Source organism: Stenella coeruleoalba (assembly GCF_951394435.1).
Source record: "Stenella coeruleoalba genome assembly, chromosome: 11".
Lineage (NCBI taxonomy): Eukaryota > Metazoa > Chordata > Mammalia > Artiodactyla > Delphinidae > Stenella > Stenella coeruleoalba.
Genome location: NC_137157.1, coordinates 57,293,419 through 57,308,746, shown reverse-complemented (window position 1 = coordinate 57,308,746; position 15,328 = coordinate 57,293,419). Strand labels below are relative to the sequence as shown.

Sequence of the window (15,328 nt, the reverse complement as noted above, 5' to 3'; positions counted from 1 at the left end):
CATGTAGTTCCATCTCTAGTCAGAAGCCAAGAAGCAGCCCAACTCGGCGCACAATCCGGGGCCACCTCAGGCCTCCTGACTCTCGCTGGTCAAAGCAAGCCCTTCCTGGACCCTGATGTGACCCCGAGAGGAACTGGCCCAGCTTTTCAGTCTTGGGGGCTGAGTGTTGGAGCCTGTAGGGTGGAGTGGGGTTAGACAAACAGATTAAGCTCTAGAGTGTAGACTAGTGAGTCTAGACTCACTAAAATGTAAGCCCCAGGATGGCAGGGGTTGGCTCTGTTTTGTTCACTGCTGTAACCCCAACTCTGAAAACAATGCTTGGCACATAGTAGATGCTCAATAAATATTTCTTGAGTGGATAAATGCATACAGAAAAGGTCTTCAGATTTCTAACTAAGAATTAAACATATATCCCACTTTCTGCATCTTTACCTTCCCTTTGAACTTTTGCTTTCTCTTTTTTTTTGCCTCTTAAATCTTGAACTTATGTTTTAAAGGTTTTGGGGGTTTTGTTTTATTTTAATATATTTGGAATAAGTTTAGACTTACAGAAAAGTTGCAAGATAGTGTAGAGTGTTCCCAAATACTTTTCATTTTACCTAGCTTCCCCTAAAGTTAACAACTTCCCTAACTGTGGTACATTTGTCAAAATGAAGAAATTAACATTGGCGCAATACTATTAACCAAACTATTGACTTCTTGCGGATTTCATGTTTTCCACTCATGTCCTTTTTCTGTTCCAAAATCCAAATCCAATCAGGGATGTCACATTGCATTTAGGGTGTGAAGCTTTTTTTTTTTTTTTTTTTAAAGAGTTTAAAAAATTTTTAATGTGGACCATGTTTAAAGTCCCTGTTGAAAGTACCACAACATTGCCCCCGTTTTATGTTTTGGTTCTTTGGCCCCGAGGCACATGGGGTCTTAGCTCCCGGCCAGGGATCGAACCCACACCCCCTGCATTGGAAGGCAAGGTCTTAACCACTGGACCACCAGGGAAGTCCCTAGGGTGTGAAGCTTTTTAATATGTGAGCCAGGTCTCATTGTGTAGGGTCTCTTTCCTTGGCAGTGAGGTAGGAGAGAGTGTCCCTTGTCACTGGACTGAGCTCCCTGTCCTGGGGGCCAAGGAAATACCTTGAGCCCTGGATTTCCTGAGAGTGCTGCTAAGGGATTCCTTCTGGGCCTGCCTGCTGGATCTGGTAGCATCTGGTTCAAATCCAGACCCCACTGGGTCTCCCCTCCCTGCCCCCTTCCCTCCACCATGCACATACCTGCCAGGGAATAGCCATGCTGCTCCAGGTCTGCATTTCCTTTGGGACCTGACTCTTCTCTATGCCCCTCACTATCTGGCTGCCATTCCTTGGTCTTCATGAGGGGGCAACCCCCCATACACCCCTCCCCAGCTTCACTGTTCCTCTTTCTCCATTCTGGAGTCGTCTTCCAGCCTGAAACCCTCAGGGCGACCTCTCTCTTGAGCTGTGTTACTTGGTCACAGCTCACCATCCAGTGAGCCTTGGGGTTAGAGATGAATGAAGTGAGACAATCCATTTATTTGGTCAGCCAGGATTTTTGGAGCATGGCTGGGTCACAAAGATGAACAATTCCGGTGTCTGCTCTCCAGGATCTTACCATCTGGAGGAGGAGACAATGTGAACAAATAATTGCGTAAATGGGGACATGCCCTAATGGAGATAATGTGTGTGAACAGTTGTGTGGCAGGAAAGGGGGCAGAGCCCAGCTGCTGGGGTTGTGCAGGACCATAGGGACAGCTTCTCAAATGAGGTCATGCTTGAGATGGGTCTTGAAAGATGGATAGGAAGTGGTAGGTGCCCAAAAAGTGGGCAGGGAGAGGAGTGAAGAAGGGCATTCCCAGAAGGATTGAGAGCAGGTGTGAAAGCGCAGGGGTGTTTGAGAGCAGGGCATTTTCGGGGAACTGCAGGGTAGCCCAGCGTGGCTTACCCTCAGGTGGTTTAGGAGAGGGTGGTTAGAGAGACCAGTGGGACAGGTGGAACAGCCAGGGCTTAGGTGCCATGGTAAGACGTTTGAACCTTGTTCAGCAGGGGGTGAGGGCTAGGAGTCAGTTTACTTCTTGGAATGGTCACTTGGGCACTCTGTGGAGCCTGGACTGGAGTTCAGGGGCACCTGGTAGGTGGCTGCTACGAGAAACCGGACAAGAAGCAATGGGGTGTGAACCAGGGCCGTGGGTTTGGGGCAGAGGGAACAGACGCCAGAGAAGCTTAGGAGGCAGGACTTAGTGACTGGATGGCAGGGGCCGTGGTGAGAGGTGAGAGGGGTTAAGGGTGACTTCAGAGCCCTGGCTTGTAGGAGGAAGGGAAGGGAGGCTCAGGGGGCGGCTCATCAGATAGATGAGCATCGTTTTTTCTTTTATGTTTTTTTTTGTGTGTGTGTGTGATACGCGGGCCTCTCACTGCTGTGGCCTCTCCCGTTGCGGAGCGCAGGCTCCGGACGCGCAGGCGCAGAAGCCATGGCTCACGGGCCCAGCCGTTCCGCGGCATGTAGATCCCTCCGAACCGGGGCACAAACCCGTGTCCCCTGCATCGGCAGGCGGACTCTCAACCACTACGCCACCAGGGAAGCCCTCTTTTATGTTTTATGTTATTTATTTATTTATTTATATTTGGCTGTGTGGGTCTTCGTTGCTGCCCGTGGGCTTTCTCTAGCTGCGGTGAGTGGGGACTACTTTTCGTTGCAGTGCGTGGGCTTCTCATTGCGGTGCTTTCTCTTGCTGCGGAGCACGGGCTCTAGAGCGCAGGCTCAGTAGTTGTGGCGCACTGGCTTAGTTTGGTTGCTCCGTGGCACGTGGGATCTTCCCGGAGCAGGGCTCGAACCCATTTCCCTGCATCGGCAGGCGGATTCTTAACCACTGCGCCACCAGGGAAGCCCCAGATAAGCGTCTTGAGTGGGGGCCGGGGATGGGGTGTTGCACAGATGGGCTCGCTGGACCGCCAGCTTCACTGCCCGGAGGAGAACTGTCTTAGGGATGGGAGGCAGCTGCAGAACAGGCCAACTGAGGGTTGTAGCTCCCTCAGGTGGCTCAGGGGGCCCTGACCTGGGAGACACTGGTGGGAGGGTGGGGGAGTGGAGAGGAGGGGCACTGAAAGAAATGGCGTGAGGGATGGAGAAGGAGGGCAGTTTGGTTCAGGGAACTGAGGGAAGGTCACCATGTCATTCCAGACACAGAGCCAGAGCAGGATTCAACATCCTCCTGGAATCTGAGAATGGACCACCTGGGGACAAGGAGGTCCGTGGGGCCCTGAGAGAATGCTCAGAGGCGAGGAGGCGAGCAACTGTTTTAACCCCACCCCCCAGCTTTGGATGTGTCAGCACCTGCTGGAGTTCCGGAAGTGGCTGGAGTTTAATCTGAAGGCTGATGCTTCTGTTTGCTTGTGGGAGCGGCAGAGGTACCTGAAAACACCTATGTGGACAGTTTATGCAGCTGGAAGGGACCTGTGGCAGGTTTCTAGTAACCGCCCCACAGAAACCCTGATTCTCTGCTGAACACTGTTGAGAATTGTGAAGGTCTGAGATTTTATTCTATTTACAAGCTAGCAAATGAGCCCCTGTGATAGCTGCTGGGGAGCTGAGACTCCTGGTCCGAGATGAAGGGCAGTTTATTACAGCAATAGCAGTAGAAGAGTATCAACCTCAGTTCCCATAGGGCTTCACAAGGATGGCCAAGTGATGATGTCAGGACACACAGTCAGCTGCATTTCAGGAGAGGAACCCCGAACTTGGGGAACCCAGATCTTTTATAATGGGAAGTATGCTTGCCCTTCACTCTAGAGGAAGGCACTATATATCTTCTATGGATGTTCACTGTATCCTGGAAATGATAATCTAAAATGGAGGACAGTCAGTGGTTCACTTGCAAGATATGCAGAAATGGAATAGAACCATGGAGAATTCTCTGCCAGGAAACACATGGCCAGAGAAAACAAACAACACATTTCCCAGCCTCTCTTTTTTTTTTTTTTAAATGAGAAGTGTTGGATACAGAAGCCCATAGGTAAAACAGCCCTAATCTTTTTTTTTAATTAATTAATTTTATTTATTTATTTTAGGCTGCGTTGGGTCTTCATTGCTGCACGCGGGCTTTCTCTAGCTGCGGTGAGTAGAGACTACTTTTCGTTGCAGTGCTCAGGTTTCTCATTGCGGTGGCTTCTCTTGTTGTGGAGAACAGGCTCTAGGGTGCGTGGGCTTCAATAGTTGGCATGCGGGCTCAGTAGTTGTGGCTCATAGGCTCTGTAGTTGTGGTGCACGGGCTTAGTTGCTCCGCAGCATGTGGGATCTTCCTGGACCAGGGCTCGAACCTGTGTCCCCTGCATTGGCAGGTGGATTCTTAACCACTGCGCAATCAGGGAAGCCCCCAGCCTCTCTTGCAGCTAGGTGTAACCATCTAATTAAGTTGTGGTCTATTAAGTGTAAGCTTTTGTGTGGCAGCTTCTGGGGAATTGCAAAAAAAAAAAAAGGGGGGGGGCTGGCATATGCCCTGCGCTTCTGATGGCTGGAATGTGGATATGTTGTTGGAGTGTGAGCAACCATGTTAGGCCAGGAGTGGCATGTAAGGACTAAGGATGCCAGACTAGCAGATGCAAGGGGCCTAGGTCTCTGATTATGTTTGGACTTTTTTACATGGGAGAAAAAGAAACTTCCATCTTAACGTTTTTTTTTTTTGTATATGCAACTGAACTTGATTCCAACTGGTATAGGGCTAGCACAGAGAAAGACCAATGGAGGATTAGACTTGTCAGCAGAGAGAAGGGTTAGGGTACTTCTCCCCCTTCCTTCTGCCTCAGCCTCATCAGGGACAGGGGGAGGGGATGGAGAGTCACCTCTGGCTTGTTCACCACCCACCGGTGATGCCCCATTCACAAGGGGGCCCAGGCTGGCCACGCGACCCAGCAGCATCCTTTCGAAGGCAGCAAGCAACAAGCTGGCTCCATTCACAAACCCTGTCTTCCTTTGAAAACCAATCATCGTGCGAAGCGTGACTGGGTGGTGGCCAGCGCTGGCCCATCTGTCATGCCCTTTCAGAGAGCCAGGCATCAGCGGCCGGCCTGGGCCGATCCAGCCCCTCTCCCTTTGTACCCCAGGGACACGCACTGTAACGAGATCACAGTGCCTGCTGAATTATTCAGAGCCGCCCTGAGTGTCAGTGTTATTATAAACATGCAGATTTCTCCGGGCTCCCAACTTCCAAATCTCCAGCAGCCATCTCCCTCCAGGAATTTTCATTGGCTGCTTTGTGCCTGTGATTTCAGATTCCCCAGGCCTTGATGGCCTAATCTGCCTTTGACTAGCTCCTACCTGCCGCCGGGCATGAAGGCCTCGGTGCCCTTTACGCACCACTTTAGGCCCCATTCTTTGCTCAGCAGCCAGTCCTCACTGGCACCCCAGCAGCCTGCCTCTTCCCCGTCTCCTCCCGGCTTCACCGCCCAGGTTGGTGACATCAGACTCTCCCAAGTGCCTGCCTGATGGGGACACGTTAATAACAGCATCCTCCACTTCCGTGGGTCTCCGTCTCATCTGTGTCCTCGTGAGGCTTTAAGCCTCTGGGTCTCCCCTCCCGTCCCCATGTTCTAGCTCCAGCACAATCTTCCCCTTCCCCACAAGTCCCAGATTCCCGGTTCTCTCTGGAGTTGGTCTGGAGAATACCCCCCAGCTGGTAATGAGGCAGAGATGGTAATGCACATTTAAGAGTAATGAAATGCAGTGATATTTCAGGCCTGACAGACCTATTTCTGGCAGCCTTAGAATTAAAGTGTGAGGCTTTGTACTGCAGCTGCTACTAGGAGCCTTCAGAGTTTTTCTAAAGATGTGAATAAAGCTTGCAGGGTTTCAGCTCAGATCTCTGTGGCTATTTATCCTGCTGATGCTTTCATTGTACCTTTTTATTTGAAATTTTAGAGCTTTTAGATGAAGGAAACGCAGCAGCAAGTGTAAAGCATACAAAATACCCTGGTGGGGGAGAACGTCCCGGTTTTTCTCTCAATTGTCCGTGACAGCTCTGGGGAGGAAGAGGGCTCGCAGGGCTTCCCCGGCGTGGCCTCCATCTCCCCTTTGAGTGGGCTCCACCTGGATCCTTGCTCTGCCAAACGAGGGAGCAGGGCCTCGTGAGAAAGCTCTAGGAGGGAGTCCCTGCCACAGAGATCGATGGGGCCGCGCAGCCAGCCCTCCCTCACTGCCTCCCTGCTGTGTGAGCTGAGCCTATGCCGTCTCTGGTTGGGGCATGTGGCAGAGGGAGTAGATCCACTCTGGGCCCATAGTGAGACCTCACTCTCCAGACTCCGGACAGGAAAGGCGGCCTGCTGACCCCTGCCTCGGCACGCAGCTCCATCCTGCCAGGCCACCAGGAAGGCTGGGACCGTTCACAGGGAGAGCTACGGAGGGCAGTGGTGCGAATCGCGGGCTCTGCCGTCAGACCAACCTGGGGTGAACCCTGGCTCTGCTCACCAACTGCAGTGCCGGGGACAAGCCACCGACCCTTCTGGACCTCAGTTTCCCCACCTGTAAAGTGGGGATAATAATGCGTCTATCATTTAGGTCCTTGTGATGTATTAAGGTACCTGGCACATCTGAAGTCACAGTGTCTATTACTAATACGAAGGTTACCTCAGGAGTCAGGATAGCTAGGTTTCCTTCCCGACTGCCACTTGTGGGTCAAGTCCCTTTCCCACCCTGGGGCAGTGGAAAGAGAAGGGGCTCTGGAGTCAGATAGAACCAGGTTCCAACCTGGCTCCTTCATTTTCTGGCTTTGTGAGTTGGGCGGGTTGCTTAACATCTCTGAGCTCCAGTTTCTTCATCTGTCAGAGCAGTGATAATGAGTACTCACCTCAGAGGGTTGAGGTGGGGATTAAATGAGATCATCTTCCTGAAGAGCCCACCCACTGCCTGCCATATAGTAGGTGTTGTATAAATAATGGCCCCCTTCCCTCTTCCCTTCTCTTCCCTCTGCTTCTGTTCAAAGGGGAGAAATTTTAGATCCAGAATTTCAGAAATTCTATAGGAAAAATGACCCAGAATCCTCAACTGGTAAATGATGAGAGAGAGAAAGAGGGAGAAACAAATGGAATGTGTGGACCTTATTTGGATCCTGATTCAGACAAACCGACCGGGAGAAGAAAAAGACCATCAGGGAGATTTTGCTATTGGCTGGATATTCAATAATGTGAAGTAATTGTCGCTGATTTTTTAGGTGTGATAATGGTATTGCAGTTACTCTTAAAAGGAGTCTTTATCTTTTAGGGTATATATGGAAGAAATTACAGATGAAATAATATGGTAGTTGGGATTTGCTTTAAAATAATTGAGTGGACTGAAGTGGGTGCTGGGGCGTAGATGAGGCAGAATTGGCAATCCACCATGTGTCGATGACAGTTAAAGCTGGGTGATGGGACTTCCCTGGCGGCCCAGTGGTTAAGACTTTGGGCTTCCAATGCAGGGGGTGCGGGTTTGATCCCTGGTTGGGGAACTAAGATCCCACATGCCATGCAGCGCGACCAAAAGAAAAAAAAAAAAAAAGCTGGGTGATGGTCTATGGGGGGTTGGTCAACTATTTTCTATGCTCTTGTGTAAAAAAGGCAGTGATCCTTTCTAGATGGGAAGTGTCTCTTCCGGTGGATCCTTCCAGCTCTTCCCTTGCTTCAAGTCCACCTTATTGCTCTCCTGGACTATTATGACAGCCTCCTCCTATAGTCTCCCAGCCTTTGGTCTCTCTCCCTTCCAATCTCCTTCCCATTTTGCTGCCGAAGTTATCCTCCCAGCACACAGATCAGATCATGTTACTTACCTGCTTAAAAATCTTTCGGTAACTCCCTACTGTCAATAACCTATAGGAGTATAAAACCCTTAGTATGATACACAAAGCCCTTCACAGTCTAAACTCAGCCTTTCTGCCCAGTCCCAATCCCAGCCTGATCTTCACCCCTCATGAAGCCAGGCTTTGGTCACACTGGCCAGGCACTTTCAGACCTCCATGTCTTCTCCTGTGCAGCTCTCTGTTTGGCAGGTCCTCCCACCTCTCCCCTAACTTCATCTATTAAAGACTAAATTATTTTTCAAAGCGCGGTTCGAGCGTCATTCTTCCTTCATGCTTTCTGGAAGTCTTTGCACCGTTCACCGAATATCTGTCTCTCTGTCTTCTGGCATATGGCGGGCTCTCACTTCCTTGGCTCTCTGAGGTTGCATGGGGCCATGTGACCAGTTTTAGCCAATGGGTTGTAAGTGGAAGTCACACATTTCACTTCTGAGCCAAGAATTCAATTGCTAATTCAAAATCCTCCCAAGCTCTCTTTCCCTCTGGCTCAGCAATATCCAGATATCTGCTGCTCTGTCAGCCTGGGTTCTGGCGTGAGCGTGATGCTCTGGGGCAGAACCTCCTGTCCAGCGTGAGGGCTAAATAAGTGTGGGAGAAATAAATCGGAGGGGGTGCTTGTTTCTTCAGCATAACCGAGTCTATTCTGACTGATAATTCTTCTCTCTGTGATGTAGAATCAGCTGTGCTGTTCTCCTTCTGTTTGCGCCCTAGTCCTGTGTGTGTAACGTGTCTAGATGATACAGCCCTTCAGGTCAGGAATTCTATTTTGTGCTGCTTGTATTCTGGCCCCCAGCGCTTAGCATGGTGACCTGCAGAGCGGAGGTGTGCACCGAACATCCAGCAGTGCAGAGCTGTGGTTGGTGCAGCTTGTGGGACGGGTTGTGCAGGGGTTAAGATGTGCCATCCTTGTGAGGGGCCCCCACACTCATTCGTCATGGGAGTCGTGATGGTTTGGAGATGGAGCTGGGATGTAGCTTGACGCTCTCGATGGATGCTGTGTGCAGCCCCAGGGAATGGGTCGTGCCTGGTCTAAGCCAATCATAGTCATCCCCTTCCCTTGTGCTTATGAGTCGTTCACACACAGGCAATTGCATGGTCCAGTTCTGGACAATGAGATGTAAGGGAAAGTCTTGTTCTCTCCTTGAAAAACAGAAAGAGATGAGAAACACAACTGGTCTGTTTGGAGTTTGGATTTCACTGAAAGCAGAATCTGAGAAAGGACTCACATGCTAACGTTTCCATGAGAGGTTTCTGTGAGAGGGGATCCCAGGGAGCAGAGGAGAGGGAGAAGAGAGGGTAGAGTTGGGAGAAGGAAACAGGAAAGGAAGAGAAGCCAATAAAGGGTGTACTTTTGAGCTTGTTGCACTGGGGCTTAGTCCTGCTGGGGACCCTCTGAGGGACATCCGAATTGTCTCTCCATAGGCGGGAGGCTGGGGCATTTACCCAACGATGTTCATTGGTTGCTGGTCACTCCTCCTTTTCCTGGAACTGGATGTTCACTGGTAACTTCCTGGTGACCAGAATCCAGTGGGCATCTTGCTATTCAGTTGCTTCTTTGCTGTGTTTGTCCCCCACTTCCTGCTCCTGAGCTCTCTTCTGCCCTGGTTTCTAGGCCAAGTCTTCCTCCGTTGCTTCTCTGCAGCCTCTCTGGCCACCTCTTGGTTTCCTTCCCAGGCTCCTTTCCCTTTTTCCACTCTGTAGACATCTCCTAGATTCTATTCTGGTCTTCCCCACTTCTTCTACCTACTCTCACTGGGCAAACTGATTCATGAAATGGTTTCAGCTGTTACTGTTGTGACACCAGCTCCCGAATCTACACCCCCGGCTCCCTGTCCTGAGTTCCGCAGGCATATATCTATCCAGCCAACCAACAAATATTTATTGAGCAGTTTTTTTCTTTTTTGTCCTTTGGCCACGCCGGGCAGCTTGTGGGATCTTAGTTTCCTGACCAGGGATCGAACCTGGGCCCCTGGCAGTGAGCGCACCGAGTCCTAACCACTGGACCGTCAGGGAGTTTCCTTTATCCAGCAGTTTGAACCTGCCAGGAGTTGGGAGAAAGCAGTAGACAGGAACTCACCTTCTAGGAGGGCTAGACAATATGGAGCAGTAGACAAAATCCAAATAAACCAGATAATTTTAGCTAATGGTAAGTGCTACGCAGACAATAGTACAGGCCCGTGTGATAGAGCGTGTGCGTGTGTGCGCACTATTTCCGACTGACTGAGGAGGTGGCATTTGAGCAGGGATCCTGTTGTTTGTGGTTGTGAAAGTGCAAAGGTCAGAGTGAACTTACCAGTGTATCTGAGGACGGATAGGAAGGCCGGAATGGCTGGAATGACCTCAGCACAAGGCAGTGTGGTGAGAGATAAGGTCAGGAAAATAGCAGGGCCGGGTGAGCAAAGTTTTAACAAGATCTGCAGGTGATGGTTACATGCGCTTTTGCACACATTGGAGAGCAACTTGGGGAGGTGGAGAAGGGAAGAGATGAGAAGAGAAACTTCATTTAAGTTATTCTCCCAGGGAATTCCTTGGTTGGTTCAGTGGTTAGGACTCGGGGCTTTCACTGCCGGATACCTGGTCGGGGAACTAAGATCTCTGCCAACCTCGCGGTTCGGCCAAAAAAAAAAAGAAAAGAAAACAAAAAAAAAATTATTCTTCAAAAGTATCTTGGGAAGTGTAGAACACAGAGAAGTATAAAATACTACCACGCCCTCCTATGAGCCCATAACCAGCTTCAACACCATTAACTTAATTTAACAAAGGAAACTGAAAGTAGCAGCCCGGAATGTAGGAGGAAAACCAGGGAAGTACTATGTCCATGAAGCCTGTCAAAGACAGAGGTCATTGGTGGCAAATAAAGGCAACATGGTCTTGTAGGTTTCTTTTAGTTTTAATCTTTTTACTCAAGTATAGCCGATTTTCTTTTTAAAAAAAATTATTTATTTATTTATTTGGCTGCATTGGGTCTTCGTTGCTGCACGCAGGCTTTCTCTAGTTGCGGTGAGCAGGGGCTACTCTTCGTTGCGGTGTGCGGGCTTCTCATTGCAGTGGCTTCTCTTATTGTAGAGCATGGGCTCTAGGCTCACAGACTTCAGTAGCTGTGGCACATGGGCTTCAGTAGTTGTGGCTCACGGGCTCTAGAGCGCAGGCTCAGTAGTTGTGGCACACGGGCTTAGTTGCTCCGCGGCATGTGGGATCTTCCCAGACCAGGGCTCGAACCCATGTCCCCTGCATTGGCAGGCGGATTCTTAACCACTGGGCCCCCAGGGAAGTCCATAGCTGATTTTCAATATTGTGTTAGTTTCAGGTGTGCACCATAGGGATTCAGTATTTCGTCAGATTATACTCCATTATTGGTTATTACAAGATAATGGGTATAATTCCCTGTGCTATACAGTCTATCCTTGTTGCTAATCTATTTTATATATAATAGTTTGTATCTGTTAATCCCATACTCCTAATTTATACTCCCTCTTCCCTCTCTGCTTTGTAACCGTAAGTTTGTTTCTATGCCTGTGAGTCTATTTTTGTTTTGCATATACATTCATTTGTATTATTTTTTAGACTCCACATACAAGTGATATCCTGCAGTTTTGTCTTTCTCTGTCTGACATTTCGCTAAGCATAATATTCTCTAGGTCCATCCCTGTTGCTGCAAATGGCAATATTTGGTTCTTTTTATGGCTGAGTAATACTCCTTTTATATAACCATACCACATCTTCTTAATCCAGTCGCCTGTTGATGGGCATTTGGGTTGCTTCCATGTCTTGGCTATTGTAAATAGTGCCGCTGTGAACATTGGGATGCATGTATCTTTTTGAATTAGTGTTTTCATTTTTGTCCAGATATGTGCCCAGGAGTGGAACTGCTGAGTCATATGATAGTTCTATTTTTAGGGAACCTCCATACTGTTTTCCATAGTGGCTACACCAACTTACACTCCCACCAACCGTGTAGGAGTGTTCCCTTTTCTCCACATCTTCACCAACATTTGAGAAGCCTTTCTAAATTTCTCAAGGCAGACTTAGGTGCACCTTCTTTTATCCCCCTGGTTAATGTTACAGTCCTAACCTCATTTTGGTAACACCATTTAGGTGTCTGCTCCCCTCTACATTTGGCTATAAACTCCTTGTTGGTTGCCTACCCAGCAGCCATTGCCTCCCTACTGCCACAGCGCATGGTTCCCCTTAGAGGATTTCGCCCATTCCCAGCACTGGGATTTGGGTGGGATGGACTCTTATCTCCAATTATCCCTTAGCCACTCAGCACACTGGCCACAAGGGCTGGTTCAGGGGTGGGTACTTGACCCATTTCGAGTGAATGAGAGAATATGAGTCCCAGGACTTGTAAAGCAGATACTAGTGTGAGGATATGAGTTGGGAATTGCTGTGGCCACTTTATGACCGGATGAACCTGGAGCTGATGGAAGGCCTGAAGCTGCATGAAACATGGTGATGAAGCCCCCATGAAAAGCTAGAGTGGGAGACAGGGAGCAGAGTCCTTGGTGACACTGTATGCACTCTTGCATCAGGCCTTGCTCAGAGCCAGCTCTTCCTCTGGACTTTAGAGTAATGTGATCCAATAAATTTTCTTTATTGTTTAAGCCGATTGAGTTGGATTTTTGTTTATTTCAACCTAAAAAGTCCTAACTAGCACAGAAATTAGTACCATGAGCCAGGGGTTTCAAGAGGCAGCTCCCCCCTTAGATGATTCAACCCTAAAATGATTCAACCCAAGGAGGTAAGAGGAAGGGTAGTAATAACCCCTATATCTTGGGTTGAGAAACTGGCAGTCTGATACAGCTAGTTATACAGTTTCCTATTGTATCTTGGGATGTAGCTCATGTGCCTACTGTGGTTATAGCGGCACATTACTTAGTAGAGAAATTTAGAGCATTGGATAGGGTTAGTTCCTTCTTGTTGCTCTTAGTAAGGTACTATAAAAAGGTAAACTTATGTTCAAACTAGCCTACCCAAAAACAGAAAAGGAAGAAAATAGAGCTTTGCTAAGAGAAGCTCTTTCTGCCTATGGTCAAAAGTGGCAAAGGGGCTTCCCTGGTGGTGCAGTGGTTGAGAGTCCGCCTGCCGATGCAGGGGACACGGGTTCGTGCCCCGGTCCGGGAAGATCCCACATGCCGCGGAGCGGCTGGGCCTGTGAGCCATGGCCGCTGAGCCTGCGCATCCGGAGCCTGTGCTCCGCAACGGGAGAGGCCACAGCAGTGAGAGGCCCGCGTACCGCAAAAAAAAAAAAAAAAAAAAAAGTGGCTAAGATTCTGGAAACTGGAAGGACAGGGACTTCCCTGGTGGTCCAGTGGGTAAGACTTCACGCTCCCAATGCAGGAAACCCGGGTTCAATCCCTGGTTGGGGAACTAGATCCCGCATGCATGCCGCAATTTAAGAGTCCGCATGAAGCAATTAAAAAAAAAGATCCCGCATGCTGCAACTAAGACCCGGCGCAGCCAAAATAAATAAATAAATAAATATTAAATAAAAAAAAAAGACTGGGACACACATGAAGTCTGATCCCTAGCTCTTTCCTAAGTACCTCCTGGTTTTCATTACCTCCAAGACAGAGGGAACCATCAATTCCATTAGATATGTAAGTGGGATATAGCCTACAGGCAAGGACCAGCCTTGGGATGCCTCTCCAGTTGTCCTAAGGTATAGCTCAAGATTAAATATAAGGCTGAGTGTCTGGGAAAGCACTAAGGCCTGTTACTTAGAGAAAGATACACCCACACCAGACTCCAGACCCAAAGACTAGTCTCAACAAGATTTGTGGGGTTTTTTTTGGTTTTTTTTTGCGGTACGCGGGCCTCTCACTTCTGAGGCCTCTCCCATTGAGGAGCACAGGCTCCGCACATGCAGGCTCAGCGGCCATGGCTCATGGGCCCAGCAGCTCCGCGGCATGTGGGATCCTCCCGGACCAGGGCACAAACCCGTGTCCCCTGCATCAGCAGGCGGACTCTCAACCACTGCGCCACCAGGGAAGCCCAAGATTTCTGGTTTTATAGACTAGCTCACAGAATCCACCAGAAGCAAACAGACTGGAAGCCTATCAAGGGAGTTATAGTGCCAAAGAAACTCTTAAGCCCAGATGCCAATGGCCAGAGACTGTTCAACTCCTAACAAATTTCTTAGGTTTCCAGACCCAGTGAATCAACCTTCATAGGGATAAAACATTAAAGCAGTATTTCTTACACTTTTATGTATATAAGAAGCTTATTAAAAATATCAATTCTTGGGAATTCCCTGGTGGTCCAGTGGTTAGAACTCCATGATTCCATTGCAGGGGACCCGGGTTCGATCCCTGGGATCTCTGGTCAGGGAACTAAGTTCTCACAAGCCGTGAGGTTCGGCAAAGAAAGAAAAGAAAGTATCAATTCTTGGGCTTCATTCCTAAAGAATGTGATTCCTTCTGTCTGGGAGTGAGCTCTGGCATCTGCATTATTAATAAACTTCCCTGACAGTTCACATGCAGGTGACTGGGAACCCGCACTTTGGGAAGCATTGCATTTAGGGAAATTATTAAATTCCTTAAGGACAGCAGGACTTCTTTTGTCCTTGTAGCATCTAGCACTGTGTAGGGCACAGAATGGGAGCTTGGCAGGGCCTTGCCCACTAGACCTGAAAAGCAGGGGTATCCAAGGTTGATTTGGGAAGTGTGCAGACTGTGATTCCAGAGACGGATCTGCCCTGAGTCCCCCCTCCCCGGCTCCTCGATTCTGCTAATTCCTGCTTTGCACCTGTTGGGGTGGCCTTATCCAGACACTGAGCTGGCAGTGACTATGTCTGGGATCCTCTGTCAGTGCCCCTTGTACAGGCAGAGAGTTCCGGGTACATCTGTGGGAGTGAGGAGAGAGTTTACTAGGTTTCGCCATGTCTATTTTCTTCCTTCTACTGCACCTCAGACAGGGAGTGTTCTGAGAGCCTGAGTGAAGCAGCTACACTTTTCTAGTACCTTAGGTGACTCATGTGTCTCAACTCCACACGCCTTCCATCGAAGGCCTTGGAATTGTCAAGGTCAGGATATTTAAAGCCACATTCTTGGGAGTGCCCTGGACACTGCCAGCTCAGCTCAGGAAGAGGGAAGTGCTCAGAGGACAGCTGTCAGAGTTAGTGCCCACTGTTTATGGCAAGTCTGAAGCATATACCAGTCATGAGTATGGCCGTATGGTTCTGATTGGTCATGGCCAAGTGATCATAGATTTCTCTTTATTCATTCTCCTACGTATTTAATTCAGCACCTACTGTATGCCAGACACCAGGGAGGATACAAAGCTATGTAGACACAACCCCACCCCAAATGAGCTCACAGACTAAGAAGTGACATAGTGGCCCTGCAGAGAGACTCATGAACAATGATCATAGTCACAGGCAGGGTATTCTGAGCTCACTAAGGAAGGGCATACAATTTGGAGAGATGGAGATGATGGTGGGGTGTAGCGAAATCTTCTGGGAGCAGGCTCCCGGCTGAATATATAAACTTAAGT

General features: G+C 49.1%; 1 protein-coding gene across 7 annotated transcripts in view; it reads left to right on the top strand.

The window, feature by feature from the left end:
- ATP23 (ATP23 metallopeptidase and ATP synthase assembly factor homolog) overlaps positions 1 to 15,328 on the top strand; it is a 96,628-nt gene that overhangs the window by 9,062 nt on the left and 72,238 nt on the right. For 2 of the 7 annotated variants that reach the window (XM_079936705.1, XM_079936701.1), the window contains exons 1-3: positions 2,197 to 2,683; positions 3,193 to 3,419; positions 4,080 to 4,125. The exons of 1 other annotated variant lie outside the window; for it this stretch is intronic. The gene's annotated coding sequence lies outside the window, so the exon portion shown is untranslated. Of the gene's footprint in view, positions 1 to 2,196; positions 2,684 to 2,937; positions 3,048 to 3,192; positions 3,538 to 4,079; positions 4,126 to 15,328 lie in introns of those variants that run through there. 4 more of the 7 variants (XM_079936703.1, XM_079936704.1, XM_079936697.1 and 1 more) reach the window with 3 other exon arrangements.